This window comes from Pseudoliparis swirei, chromosome 2 (assembly GCF_029220125.1).
Source record: "Pseudoliparis swirei isolate HS2019 ecotype Mariana Trench chromosome 2, NWPU_hadal_v1, whole genome shotgun sequence".
NCBI lineage: Eukaryota > Metazoa > Chordata > Actinopteri > Perciformes > Liparidae > Pseudoliparis > Pseudoliparis swirei.
The window spans coordinates 12,090,670-12,111,321 of record NC_079389.1 but is presented as its reverse complement, the minus strand read 5'-3'; the positions used below and the strand labels follow the sequence as shown (position 1 = coordinate 12,111,321).

At 42.7% G+C, this 20,652-nt stretch overlaps 1 protein-coding gene across 7 annotated transcripts in view; it reads right to left on the bottom strand.

Moving 5' to 3' along the window:
• Nucleotides 1-20,652, bottom strand: part of dip2a (disco-interacting protein 2 homolog A) — a 73,992-nt gene that overhangs the window by 38,963 nt on the left and 14,377 nt on the right. The gene's annotated exons all lie outside the window — the stretch shown is intronic.

Here is a 20,652-nt window from a genome sequence, read left to right as displayed (position 1 = left end):
GTCAAAGCAGACCCCTGCCCCCCACCTTCGCACATTCCAATCTCTCTCTCTCTCTCACATACACACGCACACACACACACACACACGCACACGCACACACACCAATAACTAAAGAAGAGGCATTGTTTGCCCGTTACAGCGTGTTTGTTTATACAGGTCAAGTTACAGTGCATGCAAACCTAGTTTCACTTTCAAGATGAAGCCTCGATGCTGACGTAGTCGAGCACAGCATTAGGGTTCATGTTTACTGTACAACGTGACAAGGACCACATCTGAAAAATAAAGACATGGACACAACGGACATAATAACCACCTGGGCAACCTGCCTGACAATACAACGGTAACCGCTGTGTTGATTCTATAATTTCCACCACGAAATTGCTTTGTTAAAAAACTTGAGCCTGCATTGTGGAGTGAAGGAGAAGCTACACTGAGATAGCATTGGCCTTTTTGGGATGAGGAGACTTTTGATGTGGAGGAAAACACTTCTAGTGTTTCAACCAGAGATGGAGTAATACCGCAGTCCCAGCAGGCTTATTGCCCGAGTGTATGTGCGTGTGAGTATATGTGCGTGTGTGTGCATTACTATTTCATTTGAGAAATTAGACCTATTTACCCTGCAGCAGTCCATTTCAATGAATAGCTGCATATAATTAGGCTCAATTACTGCTTGCTAGCACGCACACCCATAATGGACACGCACAAAGACTCCAGCAAAAGTGCCCACAATAGATCATCTCTTCTCATCTAAAGAATGAGTTGAACTACATGTCACCTTGGAATAGTGGTTCAGTCACCTTCTGTGTGTTGGCTTACACTCACATGAGAGGATGATTCACATGTTAAACACCATATAGAACAAGCGGTTATAGGAAAACCCCTGTACAATGAAATGATTCCAAGAGAAAAACACTGCAATACTATATCTGCTGAACTTTAAGTCACTTGAGTCGTTAAAAACATTGAGTTTGATCAACAATTCATCCTTTTAGACAATATTTGGATTCTCCGTTTACTGTGGAGACAGGCAAGAATGCAAGAATTCAAAGTAATGCGGTGAGTAATTGATAAACAAATGGTGGTTTTAATGCTGAAGTATTCCTTCAAAGTCGTGTAACTGAACGTAGCAGTGCCTTTCAATCAAGCCTAGAGATGTCATCGAACCTCAAGGCTGTAACAAAGATATGAAGATGTATTCTTTTGTACAGCTCAAGTCGTACTGAATGACATGAATGCACATCTAGGATCGTTTATGCGACACATATCCTACTGGAAGGTTAAAGACAGTCAGGGACGAGAGGAAAAAGGGTAAGTGCTGCAGAAAAGAGGGCTTGATTGAAGATGACAAGGAGCATGACACTGCTGAGAGCCAGCTGGAGAAACGGAGGGGGGTAACTGGAGGGGCTTTAGGGAGAATTTAGAGACAGAAGTGGGGATGAGGAAAGAAAAGGGAGAGAAGGGTGGAAAAATGATACGGAATAAAAGAAGAGATGATTCAAAGGTAATGACTTCCTCTTTCTTTCTCTGGACACATACACACAGATGTCCCTTCTCCTAAAGCGCTCTCAGTCTCCATCCATCAACTGCTACAATCACACCATCATATCACTTTGAATTAAGGAGTGCCATCGAATTAGGAGACTGAATGAACCCTCCATTGCCACGTTGCTCATACTTAACCCCCTCATCTTGTATGCACACACAGTCCCCTCCATCCCGAGGCTCTGCATGGCTGGTGAGCAGACAGACAGGGTGAATAAGAAGACATTAGATGCAGCGCTGCCACTCAGGGGGCCCTGCAGCTGTGCACTGATTTGGGGACCACAGGGGGGGGGGGGGAGTATAAACGCCGATACTGTACTCACTCACATCAAAAGGAACACACGCACACGTGTGATGCTTGTACCAGCTCTCAAAGAGATAGATGCAGTAAATGCTCGAACAGATGAGTTAGGCCATTGCACACACATACAAATATATATATGTATATATACATATATATATATAAACACAAATATATATATATATATATGTATATATGTGTATATTCGAATCTCATTGGTTGTGTCAAATGTGAAAGAATGGCAGCCTAGAGTGAACTGCTCACCTGTGTGTGTGTGTGTGTGTGTGTGTGTGTGTGTGTGTGTGTGTGTGTGTGTGTTGTATTATACCTACAGTGGTGTGTGTGTGAGAGAGAGCGAGCTGAACTATCACAGCAGCTGAGCGATGTGCTGCTCTTCTGGCTCTCAGCCAGAGTTTCCTGATGTGTAAACATGCCTCTCATCTGCATGGACAGCGGCAGAAACCGTTTGATGCAACATCCCACCGTGATTCTGAATATACGGCTCAGGAAAAGCATCCAGAGACCAATCACAGCGAAAAGTGCTCGTGCAGGACGAAACGGGCCTAAACTGTAATATGGTTGAGCTCATCAGATATACAGGATCTTTTAAGGGAGTGAAATGTCTTTTCTTTTTTTTTTTACCAGCTTGACAGAGTTGAGAAATGTGATGGTATAATAATACTATTTCAGACTAGACTCTCGCATTTTCGGAGTCCTTTCATGTCGCCGATGTGTTAGCGTGTGTGTCTCTACAGAGTATGTGTGTGATTTGTGGAGCAAGACATCTGTGTGACAGGCGTGACCAGTGTGGGAGCCTCAGGGTGAACACTCCATGAAACACAAGCATCTGTTCACAGCCAACAAGCCTTCCTCAGGTTAAACTGTAAAGAACTAACTCCTGTATTGTACATGTTTAGCTTACGAGTGGCAACATAACTGTCCTCCCCGCCGCTTCAGTTATTCGACGGCGTGCTTATAAATCAGATCTGCTGGCGGCGACAGCTTCAGGAAAAAAACATGTGTATGCCATTTGGCCAACACACCAGTCAGAGTGAGCAGAGCTGCAGTCATCAGCACAAAAAGCAAGACGAGAGTTTAACGAGCTGCTAATGAATATCTCAGTCCAAAACAGGAGCTCTATGCAAACCGTCCTCATTCAAAAACTGCTTCATGTGCGAGTGTTCAGAAGTTTTCAAGCAACCTTCACACTCCCATCCAGACTGGCCGGCAAGCTGATTGAGCTGGGACTGAACACCCCCCTGTGTGCTTGGATCCTGGACTTCCTGACCGCCAGGCCACAGGTGGTCAGGGTGGGCAGACACACCTCCAAACCCCTCACCCTGAACACAGGATCCCCCCAGGGTTGCGTCCTCAGCCCCCTACTGTACTCCCTGTACACACATGACTGTGTGGCCAGGTTCAGCTCCAACACCATCATCAAGTTTGCGGATGACACAGTGGTGGTGGGCCTGATCTCCAGCAACGGCGAGAAGGCCTACCTGGAGGAAGTTGCTGATCTGTCACTCTGGTGCCAGGACAACAGCCTCATCATGAATGTCACCAAAACTAAGGAGCTGATTGTGGACTTTAGGAAGGTACAACAACAGAGGACGTACTCACCACTGGGGATTAACGGGACTACTGTGGAGAGGGTGAGCGGGTATAAATACCTGGGAGTCCACATCACCGAGGATCTGACATGGTCAAAGAACACAGACACTCTGGTGAGAAAGGCAAGGCAGCGCCTCTACCACCTCAGGCAGCTGAGGAAATTTAAAGTTTCCCAGAGGATCCTTCAGTCCTTCTACTCTGGAGCTGTAGAGAGCGTCCTGACAGGAAGCATCACAGCCTGGTTTGGCAACTGCTCCGCTCGGGACAGGAAGGCTCTGCAGAGAGTAGTGCGTTCGGCTGAGCGCACTATTGGAACTACACTCCCCACCCTGCAGGACTTGTACACCAGGAGGTGCAGAACCAGAGCCGGCAGGATCATGAAGGATCCTCACCACCCCAACAACAGACTGTTTCAGCTGCTGCGGTCAGGCAGGCGCCTCCGTAGTCACGCTGCAAGAACAGAGAGACTGAGACGGAGTTTCTTTCCTCAGGCCATCAGGACTGTGAACTCCGACCTCACCAGGACCCCCACATAGACCCACACAACTGCCCCTCTTAGGCACACACACACACTTACTGTAAATATTGTGTTGTTTTTTATTGTAAATAGTGTGTACTTGTTGCCCTTGCACATTCCTGCTGAGCATTGCCACTTTCATTTCACTGCACACCCTGTGTGTGTATGTGACAAATAAAACATCTTGAATCTTGAACATCTTGAATCTTGAATCTTGACCCCCGCTGGGAAGGGACATGATTCGTAGGTTGAAATCAGACGAGGTGGTTCCGTTTCTCATTGTGAGCAGTTTAGTCAAACCAAGTTAAAGTCAACTGTACGAACACCCTCCAGCCAGGGCATCACGGCTCCAGTCTCAAACTCCACAAACTAATCTGCCACGATTTCAAAAAGAGTCTCAAAACACAGAATGCCCGACCCCGATGGGAAATCGTGTGCCAACGTCCAGACGCTATTTAATGCGCTGCATGCAGTCCGGCTGTTTAACTTTCCGATGCTTTCTGCGCCAGGCAAACCCAGATCATCTTTCCTTCCCCTGCGTTCTTTTAGCTCACTGCCCAGATGAAGAAGTCATACTTCCGACGATGGCTCCCAGTCCCACCTACTTGGCGGAGCCTCCAGCATGTACCTTTGGGGGGAGAAACCAATGCGTCCCGGACGTTTGCGTTACACGAGTGTGATGGTGTCCCGTCTGAAGCTCCCAGCGCTGTGGGATCTGCTCACTTCTCTGTACGGTCTCAGAGGATGTGGGGAGATTTATTGTCTCCATCTTTGCCTGGTTATTTCCATATGAATGACCATGTTTTCACCAGCCTGACACAGGCTTAGCCATTAAGCCCCTTGCACGCACACACACAAACACACACACACACACACATACAGACAAACACCTATGTGCTATATAGTGACGGACAGTGGGGCGGGAGAGAGCCGAGTGTCTTTGCATGAACACACAAAACAGCTAAACATCTCGACAGGGGCACCGTGGCAATCCAATTAAACGGTGCACACACAGATACCCTCAGGGGCATGAGAGACGCAGGCTATTGCCCCCAACTGTGCGTTTGTGTATCCATATCTACATGTCAGCAGCTAACTAGCTCTCCAATTCTAAAAAACCATTCGGCAAAGTCTTCCCCCCCATCCCCATCCATGACCAGATTTTGGGTGGGGAGAACAGTCTACCAGTCTGCTGAGCATTGTTGATCCTCCTACGCATATCGTAAAGTATGAAGTTGCAAGAAAGAGACAAAGTTGGATGTTCATAACGTAAAATTCGGATGGAAATTCTAAATTAAATAGCATCGGCAATCCTCGAGAACGAGGCTGTAGAACACTCAAAGTGTGTTGTCGTGTTTCTGTGTGTGTGGCAAGCATATGCAAACACGTTGTAGCTCATGTCATGAACGCAATTGCTAATCTAGAATTCAATAGTGTGGCACTTTCACTTTCTACACAACCAGCTGAACTCTGCTGCTCTGGCAATTAAGTGGAGCAGTGATCGCGCCCTCACGGCTGCACTAAGCCTTTTAAATGTAACACCACAGCTCAAAACTGCCCTCGCCCTCGTTAAAAGACCAGGGCTGTCTGGCACACATGGTTGCCCTCAGACAAGATATGTATTACTGGGGGAGAAGAACAAGAAACGCCGTACATATACTGAACCCAGCAGATTTGTGTTCGTAACAACAGCAGGTGTGCATGTTTTTGTGGTGTTTTCACAAATTATTTAGACGTGATTTAGTATTTTTGGGATTATAACTTGGACTAATTTAGAAACAAGGAAATTATGTCTCTGCGTGTGTGTGTGTCGGAGAGAGATACAGTCTCACCTAAAATTCACCTCTTAACTAGACTCGCACATTACTAGACTAAAGGCTAAATATGTACACGTATGGCAAACAAATGTATATATACATATATATAAAAAACACACACAGGTATGTTTAGACCAGACACTGTATACGAGTTAACTACGACAACAACAGACGCATTTGGCCGAAAGTCGCCAGTTGACCTATTAAACCGTAACACTGACTCGCGAAAGACTGCTAGCAGCTAGTTGTCCAGGGATTAGACGGTAGCGGTGGCGAGCAGGTGCAACAGGTAAGCAACCAAATTAATTAAATAAAAATTAAATAAAATATAGGTTAAATTGTAAATAAGAGAATCAAACAAAAAACGGTCTCCGACGGAGCAGCGTTAGACTCGCCAGGTCCCCGTTGCTAAAATGCTCAATGTACATAATGTACAATGGTAGGCATATGTGATCAGGTATTTCACTAAATTAAGGAAGATGTCACTTAATTTAAAATCAGTGGCAGTAACAAAACACTATTTAACCAAGTGTATTCATTCTACACATGGGGGTTTGAATATCCTTTGATTCAACTAAATAATACATTTAATTGTTGTGTTATTTGGCTGTACATCTTGTGTTTGGCAGTTGTTTAAGGTTAAATAAAAGATGTTTTAAAAATGTATCCAAAAATTCCCTCTTTCAGACTAATTTGATGACCAGCCTGTCTCGACGAGTCAACACGGCACATCGGCCTCAAGAAAGACGCTAAAGAGGGCTTTCAAAGACGAATACTAGAAGGCAAGTGTGGCATCACTTCCCTGTATTGATGATTTACTGTGATAGTCTGAAGATTCAAACTACTTGTTGTTTTATGCAACAGCCCAAACAGCCCAGGACCTGACAGGAGGAGAGCAATAACAAAAAACATAAACTCCTAGGATGGAAAATCCCAGAAGATCCCAGAGACCCCCCTATGGAGTAAACTGCTTTTGGCTGCAGGCGGCCGAAATGAGTTTCCTCCAGGTGGCCGAGCTCCAGCCTGAGAGAAGGGAAGTCTGGGTCAGCCTGTTGGGCCTGCTGCCACGGCGACCCGACCAAAGTAAATGTATATCTTGTGTTGTATTGTTTGTAATGTATTGTATTTTAATAGATCTTACATTCTATTGTAAATATACATTTTATATTATAAATACATCTTACATTATATTATATTGTATTATAAATAGATCTTACATTCTATTGTAAATGTACATTTTATATTATATTGTAAATACATCTTACATTATAAATAGATCTTACATTCTATTGTAAATATACATTTTATATTATAAATACATATTACATTATATTATATTGTATTATAAATAGATCTTACATTCTATTGTAAATATACATTTTATATTATAAATACATATTACATTATATTATATTGTATTATAAATAGATCTTACATTCTATTGTAAATGTACATTTTATATTATAAATACATCTTACATTATATTATAAATAGATCTTACATTCTATTGTAAATGTAAATTTTTTATTATATTGTAAATACATCTTACATTATATTATATTATAAATAGATCTTACATTCTATTGAAAATAAACATTTTACATTATATTATAAATACACATTACATTCTATTATATTGTAAATAAATTTGTCATTGTATTGTATTATATCAGATTTAAATACATCTTAAATTGTTCCCTTCACGATTCATTTGTGTTTAAAAACACTATTAATCTTCTATTAAACACTTTCTATTAATTTAAAGATTTGAAGAACAAACACAAAATCTAATCCATATTGGCCACAGCAGAAAGAGCCTCTCAGTCATCCCTCCACAATATTAACATCACTGCTTCAATAACCGGTCTGAAAATTCAGAAATAATAGTTTTGCTATTAAAATATATCAAAGTAAAATAAGCAAAAGTTAACCTACATGGTCAGGGAGTGTTACTGTTGATAAACGTTTCCTCCACACAGATTTCAACACAACTGCATATTTTGCTACATATTCATGATAATATTGATGGTAATGGATTTAGTTATTTTACTTGTTTTGATTTGAATATTTATGATAAGGAAATTATAGTTCAACGCCCAGGACCTCACATTGGATATATGATCCATCTTCCTCGTTTTCATTTAATACCCTCCTGCTCAAACAATTGGAGTCGCCTGCCACAAAAGCTTGATTCATTATAGTGTCATGTTTGTGAGGACTGCCTTATACTTTTGAATCGTCTTTAATGCTTTACGGTTGTAAAAAGTCTTAATACAATTATTATTCTGTAATAAAGTTATTTTCTATGAAGGGTTTGCAAAAAAAGAAGTTGTTCACATGGAGAACAAAACACTACCATCGTTCAACCACACTGACAATTACATTAAACTGGAAGCTCAGCAACAACATGTGTCCAGATTTTAAAAGGAGTAGGTTCATGTTTCAGTGTCAAGTGCACAAACATGCCAAGAACAAGCTGAATTATTAATAGGTGTGCTTCTTAAAGCTGCAGCAAAAACTTCTTTATTTTGTTTTCACTTGTGTGGTGCCTGTGAACGACAGTCCTCGGGTTTCCAAATGCCAGAATCCCTTTAGAATTTTTTTATCCACTCTATGTAATCTGTTGGGGGTAAGGGGTGTGGATTTTGCAACATCGACACTTGTGTCACCCCCCGTTAACAATGTTTAAAGTATGTATTCATTAAGCTTTTTGTAATGCACACATTTTGGTAAATGATAATTTAAACAAAATAGCTGCATATGATTAAGGTGTGCCAAAAGGTGGGAGATTTCTGGTGACTAAGAGCTATCAGATAAGAGTAATGCTTACGCTTCCTGGGGCTCCATCATCACCCAGGATGTCAGAGCACAGCAGAGGATGTACGAACTGCAGCAGCTGAACATGACAACACCAAAAGAGCTAACTTACATTTATTTTATCATGCACTGAATAAATGCTTATATTATTAAAATTATCCCGATGTTGGCTATTTGCAGTGGGAATGCTGCACATGTGGTCTGAAATTCGTGTTGGTCTGCAATAAATAACAGCTCTGGGAATTTAAGATTTTAAGAACTTAGGAAGAGCTACATTCAGAGATGATGTACATGAGCAACCATTTAGAACAAATGCTGAGATCAGCTAAACTGGTCTGTAGGCGGCTTGCTATTTTCTAAGACTTAAATTACCCTTAATTTTAAAAATAGCACATTTGTAAAAGCGGGCAGTTTTGACTTCCCTTGTTAGAAGAATGACAGAGTCGCAGAAAATCTGATATATTGGAGGCATGTCATTGTACAGACCCATAGTAAGGCCTGCTATACAATCCCATCTGAAGGGATATATTATATTGTACAAAGTTCAGCTGCTATTAAAATAGATGCCATACAGTGTCTCTCAGTGCTGCCTGTTTTGCATATATTTTGCACTGACATTATGACGTTTTCCTGGAAATTAGGAAGCTCCTCTAAAAACTGTTTTGGAGATGGAAACTAAGAAGCAGAAAAAAGAAACGCTGGTCATTGCAGATTATAGCCTGGTTGTTCTCCTCACGCAGCCAGAGGATGCCTCGTATACTAAACACCACCAGTTGTCTATACGTTCCACCGAGTATGAATTAATTACTTATAAGAGCCGTCACTTTTTCCAAAAACTCTTCGTCAGATAAGGTGCTGAGTGTTTTCACGCTGCTCTGGAACCTCCCCTGAGGGTACCTGGCCTCGGAATGAAACGTGCCTGCCCATCTGGACTACAGGAGGGGGCCAATATGGGATTTACATGTAGAGAGCAGGAAAGAGAGAAAAAAAAGGAGGGACGGAGCAGGAAAAGGAAGAGGCGGTGGGAGATTGAGGACAAAGGCAAAGAGAGAGAGAAAAAAAAGTCAGAAAAGGGGAAAGATATCGATTGAACAATGTAAAAGCAGAGAGAGAATACAAATAAAGGAAGAGAGTGAGTGAGTTGGTAGACAGGAAAAAGAGGAGGGGGCATGTGCTTTGAAGTTATGAGCAGACTACAGATTTGCCTCTCTAGAGTCACGCCCGGGGGGGGCTTGGAGCCGGCAATCGTAAAAAGGGGATGGTCTGAGGAAGGAGAAAGGTGATGAATCATGATGGGCTCGATAAGAGGGGACCTCTCTCAGTCTCCATACTTCGGTTTGTCTCTGCACATGTTTTATCTGTCAAAAGACATCAAACAAGGGAGCAAGGGCAAAAACCGTAACAACTTTCTTCTTTGATGTCTTTACTGCCGTTCACTTGCTTGACTGTCTGCGTTAAGACTGCTTTCTCTTTGGCAGCGTGCTCGTCGGAGTCTGCCAGGCCGGCCGAGTTGATTTACCGCAAGGCTTTCAGCATCTGCAGCACTAGTCCAGAGTGCTCTGCTGTCCAAGATTGTCTGTCCCAACCAAAAGTCGCCATGGTGACAGCAGCGGTGCTACCCAGGGTCGGCAGACACAGGAGGTGAATTTGCTGAAAAAGATTAATTGTTCCACTCTGTGAGAAAACATCAACTTAACAGAAACTAGACCAAGCAAACGCAGTTTCTCAAATTCTGTAAAGCGGTAAAACTCTACAGACTCAGAAAGAACTAAAGAAAACTGTCGACAGAAGCACAATAGCGTGCTTTATCCTTTCAGAAAAGGACACGAAGAGAAAATAAACACACACTCTTCCATCCCTGAGATAGGGTGGTGTAAAATGACAGGCATGAGAGAGGGAGCAGGGAAAGAAAAAAACACTTTATAGGACGGAGGGACTACTTTATCTTTCCTTCACACTCTTTACAGTTGCCAGGCACTTCCTGTTTCATTGTGTGTAGGATGCTGGCTGTACGTACAGGAAGTGGGCTCTTTGTTTCCTCTCCCCTTCCTGTTGGTGTCGAGCACACTAAAGAGAGGAATGCGAGTGGATCTGGGAGGAAGGGACACACACGCTGTGTTTGCAAGTCACCAGGATGCAGCTCCTGGTGAACTCTTTTTTTTTACTTGGATACACACACACACACACACACACCCAAAGCAGAGTATGAGGCTGTACTTCAAACATAAGGTGACACCAACAAACAGGAGGAGGCCTGTTCAGTTGATGCACAGATGGGGCGATACCCGATACTTAACATGTAGACATCTAACGCAGGCAAACGGGCAGACGGCCACATGCCGAACATTAAAGCTTGTCTGATTAGACACCTGATCCCTGCTGATTAATTTGATCAATTCGATGACTCATCAGGGAATGAAATGAATCATCAATGGCAGGCAAGAACATATGTCATGTCAGCCAAACTCCATTTACGACTCTTTATTGATTCACGCCTGTACAATAGCATCTGGGAAGAGTGGAGCTCCTTTTGGTCTGAAATATCCCCCCCATCCACCTCTTAATACCCTGCATGGCTGAGAGGCAAGAAAAGAGGTGATTTATCGCTCCATCAGAAAGATTAAAAGCTGAGGAAGTGGCCCCAAATCGTTCAGCGTGCTTTTGCAGACGCAGAGACCGCATGCTGTGATGCTCAGCTCCACTCCTCTCTTCACTGAAGGAAAACAAGGTTGACAGTAGATCCCGTTAATAAGCCAAAGAGACCACTTCATAGTCTGTGATATAAGCGCCTCGTCAGTTACAAATTCCCCTCTGACATTTAGAGGATGTTTTGAATGGAAAACACTCAACTGGGCTCAGTCGGGAATCTGTGTGGTTTTCTGTGTGATTTCACGTGTTTGCACTAGATTTTGCACAGGGTAACAGTCATTTGCTATTTGTAAATCTGCCAGCAGACAGCAAAGGGAGAACGTGTTCAATATAACGGACAGCATGGCCAATATGGCAAATCTTTATTTACAACATGCTTTATTTGCAGATTTCTGTTATTTTTGTTCTGCCATTAATTGTAGTTGGGCTACGTGTTGTATTCTGACACATGCTCCTCTTCAACACTGCAATGCCCCCCTTTCATTTGAATTTCTTAGAGATAATACTTTGCTCTCAATTGTGTGTCGTAAGGAAGCATCTTTGAGTACTTCAAAAAGCGCTATGAAAATGTAATGCATTATTATTATTATTAGATGCACTTTCAAAATTTGCATTAAATCTTTTATGACAAATCTGTACAGTCCCTCTCTACGGAGCAGAGAGAAAGAGGTCTAGACGTGTTCAACAACACCCAGAGAATCTAGTTTCACAGGACAGGTCAGAGAGGAAAGAAACGGAGTGATGAGGACAACGAGGCAAAGGAGCAGAGAGGAGGGCGAGAGAGCTGCTGTCGGAAAGATGGATTTAAAGAGAGCAGAGTAACGACAGCCCGGCGTCATCTCATCAGACCCTCGTTTCACAAGGCTGACAGAGCGGGGCAAGAGTGTGTGTGTGTGTGTGTGTGTGTGTGTGTCTGCATGGTAAATTCTCTGAGGAAAGATATACAAAAGAAAGGAGGAGTTGGGAGGAGGTGAGAGGGAACTGGGGGTGTTCTGTTGTCAGATGTCACTGTAAGTTTAGGCTGTCGCACATCTTAGAGGAGCAATAACAATAATGGAGGACGCAGAGGGAGAAGAAAGAAGTTTGAAAATCCATGGAGTTTTCAATAAGAGGATGCTTCTCCGTCCATCTTTCTTTGGGTTCCTCAAGCCCAATGGGTCCAACGGGTCCAAAAAGGTCTTGATGGCCAATTTATCCTGAAGGGGACAAGAGTGAAGAACTGTGTCTCGTTTTCTTTTTTCTTTCCTTTCTCAAACAAATCAAGCTTGAAACTCAAACAAAGGTCCCATTTAACTACAGTTGAGCTGACCGCCACCCATCAGCCATTACCGGTCCATCTCCACCCCAAAACCTCACCGTGCGACACTCATCCAGTCCCGTTACATCCTCCTTCAAAGCAAATAAGAACTCCGACCAAATAAGATGAACCATCCTTCCACTGACCGGCTTGGCTCAATGTTGAAGTCACTTCAAGCGCTCTATTCCCATGTGTCTATGTTTGTGTGTGCGTGTGCATGTGCATGTGTGTGTGTGTGCGAGTATTGTGACCTGAGGCACACACTAAGATGATGAGGATTTGTAGATTAGAGGACAGAGGAGACAGCTGGGCTCTTGGCTTCTGGCCATCCCAGCCGTTCATGGGAGTTTAATGGAGCGTGGTCATAATGGAAACTAATCTGAGGGGGGTGGTGTGAGGTCAAGAGACCCTGATTGACTTGGGGTCAACGCATGACGAGAAGAAAGGGTGAGAGCATGCGTGTGTGCCACCTTTTAACACATCACAAACAATTGCACACCAGGAGCTGTATATTGATCTGTAACTGAATCCGATCCATTTATCCTGAAGCAGCACACACAGCCACAGAGTACAATAACAATCAGTTAAAAAAAACCGTGACCATGAAAAGAAGGGTGTGATAAGGAAAGCTGAGGTCCAACACGGGGAGGAGACACAGAGCGTCTGCTCTTTGATGCCTTTTCCCACAGTGGCAATCCCCTTCCGACAGGAATGACGTGGAAAACAAACAACCTTATTATCCTCCCTCCTTTTCTCTGTGAGCTTATTTTAACCCTTCATTATCCATTTGACTTCTCTTTCATTGTCCGTCTCTCTCCCCATTCCTCTTCTCGTCACATGACCTCTGTGTCTGAATGTTAAGAAACAGCAAGGACATCTTTAGAGTTTCTCTGTCCGTCTCTTTAGACAGTGTTTTTGCCAAACTGGGGGATAAGTACAAGAACAATGAGTCAATTGATCGAATCAAACAAAAAACTCATTTATAAAATAATTTAAGTCATACCAAAAAGTATTCTATTCATAGTGTGATAATTCTATCTTCACTACTTTGAAGTATAAAGCAGTCATCCTAAATGTAAGCTTTTGAAACTTTATTTGACTATAATTGTAAACTGTAGAAACAAACAAATCCCAAAACATAAGTTTTACTGCGTTGGAAACCTCTGGAATAGTCTCCGTGAATGCAGGATGTGGGAGGTAATCAGCCGTTGCTCAAAAGAGGAAATCCTCCCATTTCCCAGCTGCCACCTGTCACTCCACCTCAAACCTGCCCCTCACACACACACACACACACACACAGAGCAGAGAATGCCTTCAGAAACGTGATCCCATATGACGACATAAAGGCTTGCATACTAAAACCCACAGTGGGAAGCCTCAACAAACCGGTTAAAACACATGTACACACAGGTAAACCCATATGATAGCACATGCTCGAGGAAACACCTACACATAAGATGTGAGATGAAAGGAACGTCGACACCGAAGGCTTAAAGACTGCAGGACCACACACACGAGCATCAGTAATTATATACGGGCCAACAGAAACCCTCGTTGGACTTGTTTGAACACATTTTTTGTGTGAATTACTTTTCAAAAGAAAGATACATTTGGTCATGATAGAGGCAGCATTTTACTTTTAATGTTTTTATTATTATTTAGTATTGCAGATGGGCGCTGACAGAGGATGAAATAAAGGACACATTTAGGACAAATTGATTAATATGGTCCATTAGAAATTTCTCCATATCTTGAAATCAAAATGAATGTCAATTTGTGTTGGGCTCTTACTTTGACAATCCTCTTTCTACACATAACTGGCAGACTACATTAACACACACACACATAAACAAACACACACATCCTTTGTTTCAAGCTGGGATTCCTTTCCAAAACACATCCTGAACTGATCCTAATGAAGACTTTTGACTCACACACCATTTCCCTTATTTCTATAAGCACTCATACATCTGTGTTTTTGTGTATATACAGTGATGGACTGCTGGGTGTCGTTTTTACAAACCCCCACCTTGCAGCCATCCGTTAACGCCAGATATCAATGTGGGTTGTGTTTGTTTTTGTGAACCTGTGAACTCGGCAGCGTGTTTGTCCTGGAGCCCTCATATCTCCACTCCTAGCACCGAGTGAAACCAGCTCAGTGAGTTTACAGCCAACTGCTGTCAGATCAACTCCCCTACGTGGCCTTCAACATCACACCAGCATTTCTTTATGTGCCGGTTGGAGGAAGAAAAAAAACACATACTCGCAAACATGCTTTTCAACGGATCCATACAGACACATGCACTACGGTACACACACACACACACACACACACATACACATTACGTCACACACACACACATATATATATGTATATAAAAACATAGAATATCTTAATCCTTCCCCCTAATCCACCCAGGTTCTCATGCTATGCAGTCATAACCTAAATAGTCTGCAGTTTACCTCATAGATCCATATTAAAACCTGACATGTTGCCACTCAGCTGGTATTATCTCCTGTCCAGCACACTTTCCGGGTCGAATGAGTGACACAGATCCATTGTGCTGGAAGGATTACTCATGTAAACATGTGCTCTCTGACTCGACATACGGGATTATTTCATCCGTCTAACTCAACTGTCGGGGTTGTTTAATGAGGCGTGTTATTATAGCTATATAAAAAAAATCTGACATTTCACAGAGATCCATGAAGATCCAAGCTACGCGATAACATGTTAATAAACCTGGGCCCATATCTTAATCAACTACAGGACCGTCTCTAAACACATCTGCTGACCCATGTCGTGGAGGTGTGCTATGGCCAGAAATGAGACGGAGGAGGCTTCACGATAGATCACCAGCTAAACATCTTGAGCGCTTTGAATCATATCCTTATAAGGACCAATGGATTGGTGATGCAGCAATGCAGTCGGTCGGCTGTAGGTTAAGCAACACTGCAGTGCCTTTCATCGAGCAGGAAGTTTGACTTGAATAGGAGTGGACAGAGAGCAGCAGGACAGGAGGCAGGAGGAATGAGGGCTGTGTAAGATGGCGAAAGGAAAAGAGAAAGAGAAACAAGTGTGGAAACAAAGACATAACTATGACAAGGAATAAGGTCAGCATGTGGTTGACAGACTGGGAAAAGGGAATGAAGCTAGATAAAGATAAACACACTGACAGCAAGCAAAGCGACGTCGGCCCACAACAGGAAACACAAGTCATGACCAGTCGACAACTTTCCGCTTGTACAACACACACTGCACCCGCCCCCATTTAAAACAGACACAAAGAAGTGTAACAGTTTAGCTCCACGCCTTCCTTTTTGTAATAGTTGTTTTCATCCTGTCACACCATCTCGTCAATCCAACTCCCCTCACCTGCCTCTGATCACTCCCTCGTTAGTCCCTCATTCCCTTCACCTGGTCCTCACGCCCTTCTCACCTGCAGCCCATCCCCTCATTAGTCCCTCACTATTTAGCTCCCTCACTTCCACTTGTCCTCTGCCAGATTGTCTTGTGTTTTCGTGCCAAGTTCTCCAGCGTTATTAGAGTATATTCCTGACCTGCCTGTTCTGACCTCTGATTCTCTGCCCTGCTCCTTTTTGGACTTGTTTGCTTCTTCGACTGATCTCCCGGTTTTGACCCAGCCTGTTTCCAACCAAAGACAGTAATCTTTGTTACTCCTGTCTGAGTCGTGCTTTTGGGTCCACTCTAATAGCGCCGTGACAAGAAGATAAAAACACTCTGCACGTGCCGACCAAACAAAGTAACGGACACTAACAATATTCTTGTTTACCAAGAAAACAGACTGTGCTTCACCAACGAACATTTGGATTTCAAAGTAAAAGCACCTGTGAGAAGCAAAAACTCCACAGACAATAATTCATTTAACTCTCATCAGTATTGAGCTGATGTTCAAAGTGCATTTGATCATATATGATCTGCTGATGGAGGTTTCTTATTTCTGTTTTCAGGGTACTCACTGACATTTTAAACAGATTTTAAACAGACATGAAAGAGGGTAAACTTGTGAAAAGGTCCATAACAGCTATAAAATGTGCCTTCTGATGAGATTGTTTTATCGAGTGTATTGTGTTTTGGATCGACAAATAGCCGTGTGCGTCACTGTATGCTGTCATAACCATTGTTTTTAACTGACTAAGTGCTTCTACAAAGTTGTTCACCTGTAGAAGCAGGATGTACAACATTGTCTACATTTGCATTTATTTGACGCTCTGCTGTTTTATGCTGGCCTTAAATTTAATTTCTCTGAGGATGAACAACTGAATCATATTTTCTGGGTCTGATACAACTAAAGGAACCAACAATTTTAGTTCCTTCCTCCTTTCATGATCTTAAGGCAACTAATAATTCACTGTGACCATGTATGGTAAGAAACGTTACTCACAAAAATCTCTTCTTTTTTTTTCTTGAAAGAAAAAAGAAAAGCACTAAATAATTGGATAAAAATCAGTCATCTGGTTGCCATACCATTTGGTGCTATGCTGCCAGGCAAGATGCTTGCTGAGGTCAGAGGTATGCTCGATGACATCATGGTAAAGGCAGGCTGGAGATATGCCACGTATATCTTCCCAGAATAGAGGAGGAACACTGGGCTGCATTTCTTGTCTGTCTCCTTGTTTCCCTCGGTGTCCTTTCTCTCTCTCAGCCTGCCGTCTTTTTTGCATGATGCCATCGGTCTTCATGTCTATCCTTTATGTCCTTCTCAAATTAACAACAAAATTAAAACGAGGATCTGCATTCATGTTTTCCTGAAGGAAGTTGTGTAGCCGTGTCTCATCTTTCAGAAGTTCGACCTCCATCTCAACCTCCCCGAGCTAAAAGTGAGAAAATGGAAACTTTCTTTGGTCTGAGCTCGGCTATATGACTCGTGACGATAGGAAAGATATAAGGGAAGACGATAAGAGGCTGTAATACAGCAGTGTGGTCTCCCACTCTCTCAAGTGGAGGACAGTGATACAGATTGATGCTCTTGATCCTGATGAAACGTCTCCCACCAGTATTCAATAACATCCCAAACACTCACTGATACACCACACACTAACTGATATTGCCTGCCAGGTGTGACCTCATTGACCTTTGGTTAATTTAGTGGTGAGTAAAAGCTGCAACGGCTCATCTGAGTGGCCTTTAATTCAGCAGCTATGAGAGGACTCAGGCAACTGCAGCTTGGAGGTATAATTGTGTGGGCAAAGCATTCAAAAGGTCAACCTCAGGCCACAGACTCTTTTGACGCTGATGGCCCCTGACTGAGGCTGAAGCACAGTGTTTGTGACACATGACCTTAGGATGTGAACAGAGCCTCCAAAGCTACAAAGTGAACATCTGAATCCATTCAAAGTGCATCACTGTAAACAAATAGTTTTGTTCAATTTGATTGAATGATGCATTGATTTGGCATTCGTATTAAATACATTGTTTTTACAGAACAATAAGGAAATGCTTCAGACAATAATGATAGCATCGTGGACGGTCATATTTTCAGTCCTACACTAAAGTAAATTTTATTATTTCACACACGCTCATCAGTGCATGACCCAAAAGTCAGAAATACCAGCGTCAAGGAAAGACTTTAGTTTGATCGGTCAGCTGATGACGGACACTTCTTTCTGCAGTCTGCCTGATAACATTGTATACTTTGGGTAACTCAGCAAACTCCTGATCCAAAAAGACTTTACTGCATTAGCAACCACCCGAACAGGTGAAAAACTAACTTGATCTGTGAAAGATTGAACCCAGCAGAGCCTGGGTTCATTTTAGCGCAACACTTTGAGGAAAGTGGCTCTGACTTTCATGACGTAAAGGATTTAATGATGTGTTTTACTCGGGTTTAATGCCTGTAGACAAGAAGAATTTCAAGGAGGTGAAATAATTTGGGAATGAAACGCGTGTGTTTTGGACGGTTCTTTTGGTTGTCTGAACACTACATGACAACCAGAAGACAACCCAGAATCAATACCATAAAACACACATTTTTATCATGCCAGTTTATACCACAAAGTCTAAAAAGCAATGACTCTAAAACAAAGTTGTGACCACAGCCATGTGTAAAAATATACATCTGTGAAGAATTACATGATATACGCTCACATTCAAGAAGAGAGAGATCTAGTTAACCACTATCCTCATCAGGCAAGCTGCCCAGTTCCTGGAAAGAAAGAGGGGGGGGGGGAGGAAGTGTGTGTCTGAGGCCCTTGCTGACCCGTGACTGTGCTTTGCTTGCAGATGCTAACGTAACGCACATTCCAGTTTGCGATCACAGGACACGTCATCAGCAAAAAACACCCGAAGAGGAAACAGTCAAGCACACTTTGCCACACACACTACATTTCATATTGCTGATGCTTTTATCCAAAGTGACAGTAACAGGGCTCTCAAGTGTCACGCATTGAGCGTGAGACTCACGCATTTCGGTCTTAAGTCACGCACTCCCGCCACACATCGTATTTCTCACGCTGAAAAAAACTCTCGGCTATTTAATGTTTTAATGTGCGCAGCTCAAACATGAGCCGCGCTGCCCTCACCGTGGAGGAATCAAGCGCTCCCCTGGAGTTCTGCTGTGAGGAGCCACTTATCAGCCAATCAAAAAAAAGAACCTAGCTGGCTCAATTTAATATATTGAGTTAAATTTGGCTTAATCTAGAGTGATTGAGATGACAGCTACACTTTCCTGATGTTTTCTGATGCAGCATTTATGTCAGATCTACGCCACACAGACTTGTATCCATCCATTATCTAAACCCACTCATCCAGTGCAGGGTTGTGGTGGACTGGAATCTATGTCAGCGTGCATTACAACATGGCAAAAGGCTTAAAGTGTACACCCTGATCAGATTGGTTATTGGGACTGCTAAGTGTCAACACCCATCCCCCCCCATCCCTCAGTTGATCACAGCTAGTACTGATGACACAAGGCCAGCTGGTGAATACAAACTATAAACGGACTTCAGACAGGTGGTGTCTAACCTGCAGTGCGGTTATTTTATCGTTCATCTGTTTGTCTCTACTTTTCAAAAACTCCGAAGTCTTTATTTTGTTCCCGACACTACAATGTGCTGCTCTTATTAAATACTTGCGAAAGCAACATACAATTGATGATTAATCGATCGCCTGCCCGTCCCATCTTTAAAAATGTAAGAATTAAATCCACTATGAACGACTTCAGGAGATCTGGAAAGAAATGTCATCAAGCTGAAACTGCCTTCAAGTTAACCACAAATACTTTTACAATACCCAGAAGGGCAGAGTATCAGATTAACATCTTGTCAAAAGAACCTGTTAGATCCACTCATCTGTGACCGTGTGCAAAATGACACTATCGCTAGTTCACCTGCTGGATGAGGTAATTTAACAGAGAGCTTTTTTTTTTACAGCCTGATCGTTTTACAGAGAAGTGATTTGGAGCTTCTCAGCTTTGCTTTCAGACCATCTCTCTCATCTTCTTTCAAGGGAAACACTGTACCGGAGCTGAACGTGAGACATTCACAGGAAGATCCCATAGCTGACATAGCCTGAAGTCCTGGTCTGTAACACTTACATGCCTCTCTCTACACAATGTGTCGTAGATCATGAGTCTCCAGTTATGTAGGATATTACTCCTGCGTGTTGAAACATTTTGGTTTTTTAAAAGTTGCTTTTATCTGATTTTAGGTAACAATGTCTCTCTTTCTGAGCTAGTTTTGGGCTGTGGGAATAAATTAATCCAATTGAAATGATTATACATAAAATAGCCCTGGTCATTAATAAGCAATGATGGTATGTTTTATTATTTTACCATATTAATGAGATATTCTTACTCTTATTCCAACCATCACATTCCCATCGTTTGTTCAACTTTATCTCAGAAGCTCTCGTTATCTTCCCTCCATCTTTTACGCCCATGCCCCCTCTCGCTGCCTGCCATAACTTGCTTTTTCACAGTCTCCCTCAGTCGGTCCGTAGCTTTGCTTCTCCATCCTCCAGCTCCTCAATCAATAGCCTCCATGCTGAAATCAAGGCGTTATTGTCAGCCCTGGGTGAGTCTCACAGTGAGGAATCTGACAGGAAGAATGAAAGAGACTCCAGCCTGAGGTGAGCTGAGGT